Source organism: Rutidosis leptorrhynchoides, chromosome 6 (genome assembly GCF_046630445.1).
Source record: "Rutidosis leptorrhynchoides isolate AG116_Rl617_1_P2 chromosome 6, CSIRO_AGI_Rlap_v1, whole genome shotgun sequence".
In the NCBI taxonomy this organism is placed as follows: domain Eukaryota; kingdom Viridiplantae; phylum Streptophyta; class Magnoliopsida; order Asterales; family Asteraceae; genus Rutidosis; species Rutidosis leptorrhynchoides.
In genome coordinates this window covers 387,146,156-387,152,112 of record NC_092338.1, presented here as the reverse complement: position 1 = coordinate 387,152,112, position 5,957 = coordinate 387,146,156, and the positions used below count along the sequence as shown (strand labels likewise).

Sequence of the window (5,957 nt, the reverse complement as noted above, 5' to 3'; positions counted from 1 at the left end):
TGGTAAGGTTAAGCATGTCTCATAGGGATGACTTTTGGTGTTTCGTTGTAGGTACTAGCTTCATGGTAGTTTGTGTCCTTTTTCTATTCTTTTTATAAATAAAATTTCTTACCTTCAAAAAAAAAACAAGATAAATAAAATTATTGTACCATCTTACTCCACTGTATTATCAAAAATGTATCCCAAATTCATTATATAAATGTAGATATTCTTTTAAAGAGAATGCTAAGTGCAGCCTTTAAAGCTACGTTTAAGTATTATATATAATTTAATTGTTCATTTATAACTCAATATTACCATGAATAAATATTTACATCAATATCAAATAAGAAAATTTAGTATCAAAAAGAAATCTATATATTTTTTAATTAATTTAATCAAGTTTATAAACTTAAATATACTAAGTTTAAATGTAGCTCTTGAAATTACGTTTAACATTGTCTCTCTAATTTCATATTCATCTGCATTTAATTCATTGTTAAATTTCAATTACATTTTTTTTTTTGCTAAAATAACGATAACATATAACCATGTCTTTTCATCAATCGATGAAAAAAAAGGAACAAAATACAATCGATTCAAACGCAAACTAAAATTCGGAAGTAGTAAACATACCCTAAAACTAAATTACCTTTGTTACACACACTAATTACAACATTATAAATTGTTAACAAGAATATTAAATGTAGCTTCCAAGGTTATATTTATAAATTTTATATTTAAGTTTCAAAATCGATTAAATTAATTGTAAAATATAAATATTTCTTTCAGATATCTGCTTTTCTTAATTAATTTTGATGCTAATGTTTGCTTATAAAGAGTAATAGTTTTAAATTTGAAGATATATATATATATATATATATATATATATATATATATATATATATATATATATATATATATATATATATATATATATATATATATATATGATATATTTAAATTTAAATTTTAAATGTAGCATTACAGTGTATATTTAATCTGCATTTAAAACAAAATATAATTGTAGTTACAATGATCCCGATGTCAAAAATCATGTTCGGGCAATCAATCACATTCCACATAGAGACAACCACATGTTCGTTATAGGTTATTATCTTATAGATATCAATTTCCATTTTTATTGTTTTAAATATACACATGCTAAACGATTTCTTAAGCATATTGACTTAAAGTGACGACTAACATATATATGCACACTATGATAGTTGAAATATGTAAAATAAATAGTACTCTATGTTACGGAGTGTATATATATATATATATATATATATATATATATATATATATATATATATATATAATACTTTAGCATTAATCCTATATGATTAACAAATTCGTGGATTATGTTGATTAGAAACGAAGTCTTTTTTTAAGCAAAATATTAGGTTAGTTTTGATATTAAACTATAGTATATAACTACCAATGGCATGGCAGTATTTATTTTTGTGTATAGTTATCATTTTGGTGCAACTACATAAATACGGTGCAACTACCAATCGCATAAAGGAGTATTACAGAACTACGTACAAATGTGATGTAGGATTACAACACCAACAACAACAAAATCTAATTCCACACATACGAGATATAGAGGAGGTGTGATGTAGACATTCCTTCCTCTACATTAGAGTATAAGAGAAGTCGTTTCTCTAGCCACGAGTCGAGAACAAATTATCCACCCACAGAAGGAAAGTCATCCGTCTCTCCACTCCAGGGTAAAGAGATTGCTTCCGTGAGAATTTCCGGTAAAAAAAATTTAAAATCAAAATGGAAATAAAAAAACGAATAACTAAATAAGTAAATAAACAAAAAGAAGAATAATAACAATAAAAATAAGACGTCATTGAAATGGTAGAATCAAATTTTCATGAATTTTAAAGTCTGCCTGAATTTCAATTTAAACTTTAAACGACACTCAAGTCGCCACTAAATCAATGTTTGTTGTTGACTCAATTAATAGAGCCAGTAGACCATGTAAACAGAACTCGAAATGAGATGTAGGATTATTAAAAGTAAATTATGCAAGACTATCATTTTTTCATCTCAAAATTAGTATCCATTAAAAACTTTTATTTAATTTAAAATATGTTTGATAAAACTGAATTTATTTAAAAAATGAATGGGTACTTCTGGGGTAAATTGTAGAGTAAGAATGATATTTATTAATTATTTTTTCGGTAAGCAAGTAAACTCTCTTATGAACGAGCACATTGGCTCCCCACAGAAGGTAAAATCTTGGATAATTAAGCCCCCGGGCGCTAGACCTGGTACCGGGTGAATTGCGCATTATGCGCACCCTCTAGTCAAACTTTCTTTTTAAACAATTTGTCATAGGTGAAAATAAATATTTTAAGACGTATAAAGGTGGATATTTTGTTTAGACGGGAGGTTAATATGATGTCATGTATATGAAATTCTAATATGAAATTCCTTTGATTCTCTTAATCAACAAAAGGAACAAGAGTTTATTGATATGTCTTCGAGTTTTTGGATACAAAAATGTTATGGATAACATAAATAAATTATATATGATTGGATATGAAAGCCCATTATCATGGTCCGGGCCAGTTAATTTGTACCAGTTATGTGAAAATTGGGTGCATCATTTCATATCATATATAAGTTGCAAAGGATCCCAATCCTTATTCCTTCCCATAATTTGGAAGTTTTATAGATGGCCCGGACTTGTAACATGTGAAACTAACATTATGGGACACCAAGTAATGAACTAAACCCAGATTAAAAAAATGGAAGAGAGTTTAACAAAAGGTTTAGATCCAAAAGCCGGCTCCATGTCCAACACGTGAATGGTCGGTCTGTTGGTGATTTACGTGTCATTTAACAATCATTTTAACCTCCAAAATTAATTGATTTATCCTTTTCAATGAGTGTTTTGCTTCCACAAGATACGAAAAATATGCATACTCTCTAACATATACAGTTGTTTTCTTCTTGGCTAGAAACATATTGATGTTGTTGTCTTATCTCTGTAAAATTTATGTGAACCTAACACTTTTGTATTGAAATACATTACAGAGAAAAAGTGTTCACATAGTTCAAGAATCATCTTTGCATACCATCTTCTCCAACACCGCCAGGTAGTGACAGAGGATAATAAGGGCATGGTTCCCTCAAAAAGCTCTGTCCTTACTAGCAATTTCTGCGATTTTAGAGACTAATTTGGATAAGTTCAATTTTTGACCCTACCAAATTGAATTTTGAACATCTAGCATATTGTTTATTCATTGAATTTATTATTATTTTATTAATTCTTAAACTTATGTAATATTTGTTTATAGTACTATATATATACATTATATATCACGGAGTATTTTGTTAAACAGTGCATGCATATTTCATTCAAAATTTATCAGTTTAGGGATTTTTTAGTGACCTAGAATAATTAGTTTAAACAAATCTTAAACTAATCGAATGTAACCCTTTATTCATATTGAGACTACATGTTTTGATTGGATTTGTTGGCCTCTTCATTATTAGTGTTCAACCTTCATCAGCCAGACATCATTTGATGACTTTGGTCACAAACACGAACCCAGAGCCATATTCATTTAGTAAAGTTCCAATGTTCTTAACAAGACAGGCTACATGCTCCAGGACAAGAGTGTTTGTTTAGATGGCATGTGTTGAATTTGTCAGTTGTTTGACATACATCAAGTACAGTCTAACATATTTATCAAAAATTTAGCTTTTACATTAATCTGCTATAAGCTGTAACTGATCCATCATGATATTTATGAAGAGCACTCGCACAATATGCATTTTATAAATTCTGAAACATGTGTTTCCTCAAAGATTTGATTTCAACATTCTAATTCTAATTAAACATCTTGATAATCAAACTAGTCTAAACATATAGACTTACCAATGTGTATTACCCCTTACTGCCTTACATATAAAAAGAATACTACATTATACCCTTCAATATATCGATATCATAAGATACCTTCTAACAACACAACAAAGGTTAAGCACATTAAAAAACTGCTTCTAACCTGTAACAGTCCAATACAAAAAACTCTCACTTTGGACATATAAGCACAGAATCCACACACAGTCCACCTTTAGTGTGTGTACAATCGATCTGCATCATCGAAAACTTTATCTTCGTTGGCTCCTTCGAGTCCTCAACCACAAAACTTCCAACTCGATAAAGATTCCACATCCCAGGTGAGGTCAAATAGCATTGGGATATTGCTTGTTGACCATCTGAAGTCGACAACTGAAATCTCACTGGCTTTTTGTCCCACCCGTGAACATGTTCGGAATTGCAAATCTGCCGCCCAAACCACCTGTCTGACCGCCCCAATTTCAGGCGAAAGTACAGATCATAGGTTCCTACAGGGAACGGGAACTCGACCTCCCCGTCTACTTCAAACCACCAAATTTGTTGCAAATATGCCACAGAATGAAAACTACATTCGCCAAAACCAAAAATTATAAATATCATTAAATTGTAAAGTTGTGTCTAGCATTTTAAATATAATAAGTTGTTTGTAATATACCTAGATTCTTCGGTGGGAATACGACTCCAATATCGACGATCATCGATGCCAGTTATCCTTAAGCCAGTAAAAGATACCGAAATACAAGGTTTTCCAGTACCTTTATGTAACCAAACTTTCTGCAAACATTTAAGAATCACATCAATAAACCCTATAGTTAAATACTCATATTGAAGCATAACAAGATCTTATTTCATGGATCATGTAATTCTAACTAGTATCTCATTGGTTCATAGCCCTAATAATACTACAAGCTATTAAGTTTATACTTAACTTTTGTTAGGAGTTATGTATTCCTTGTGAACCCATATCAATACAAAGCACGTTAAGTAGCATTACATTTCCTATCTGTAACAAAATTTCAAAATGTACCCAATTTTAGCATTTTTCTAATGTTGTGGCTAATGTGCATAAAAATATTGTGCACAATTTTTTAACAAACTCTAGTTAGAAAAAGATCATCAATAAACCTTCCTATTCTACCTAGAAATAATTAAGATTTCTTCTTTTTGAGTCACAACCATTTCTTAATCAAACACAAAAACAAAATGAACAATATATAGAACCATATCAATATTAATTATTAATATAAATATTAATTAAATAAAAAAGGAAAAAGAAAAGTATGTATACCTTTGTGTCTCCATCAATAGAATTAGCTTGAGATAGCTTTGCATAAATATCCCTTTTACACAAATTCAAAGGCAATTTATTATCATCATTATCATTATCGTTATCATTATCATTAAACACCCTTGAAATTACAGAATTATAATTCTCTGGTAATTTTGATTCCCACACAAAATCAGCAGATGAAGCCCCATGAAAAGCACGGTTTAGACCTGCGAGTTTACAGATCTCCTGTGGGGATAAGTGTACCAGAACAGAACCCACCACACTTTCCGGCAAATCACCCAAACCAGTCTCCGGCGGCCCAGCCGGAGCACCGGCTGTGCTGCAAATACCGATAAATGAAGAGAACCCAGAACCCATTGAATCCAACAACAGGGATGTCGCAAAATGTGAAATTTATAACTGGGTGTTGATTAATTTTATGGATTGGATTAGATTGAAATCGAATTAGATTTTGGGGATTTTTGATAACAAAAAATTAGGGAATAAAGAGGGGAGGACCAGGCATCCAATTGGGTATTATTTATAGACTTGGATTGTGAGAAATGGATATATACGTATTGACGTAAATACGAAGTACTCTGTACTTTTTATGAAATTATATGGAGTAGTAGTACTCCATTTAATAGTTTATTTATCTATTTTATCTATAATTTATATTTATAACCTGTATTTATCATATATATTACATTTACAATTATTAATATAATTATTATATTATTATATTATTATATTATTATATTATAAATTATAATATATATATATATATATATATATATATATATATATATATATATA

General features: G+C 29.6%; 1 pseudogene; it reads right to left on the bottom strand.

Moving 5' to 3' along the window:
• Positions 1–3,855: 3,855 nt before the first annotated feature.
• Positions 3,856–5,673, bottom strand: LOC139851649 (F-box protein PP2-A13-like; annotated as a pseudogene).
• Between the last annotated feature and the right edge of the window lie 284 nt (positions 5,674–5,957).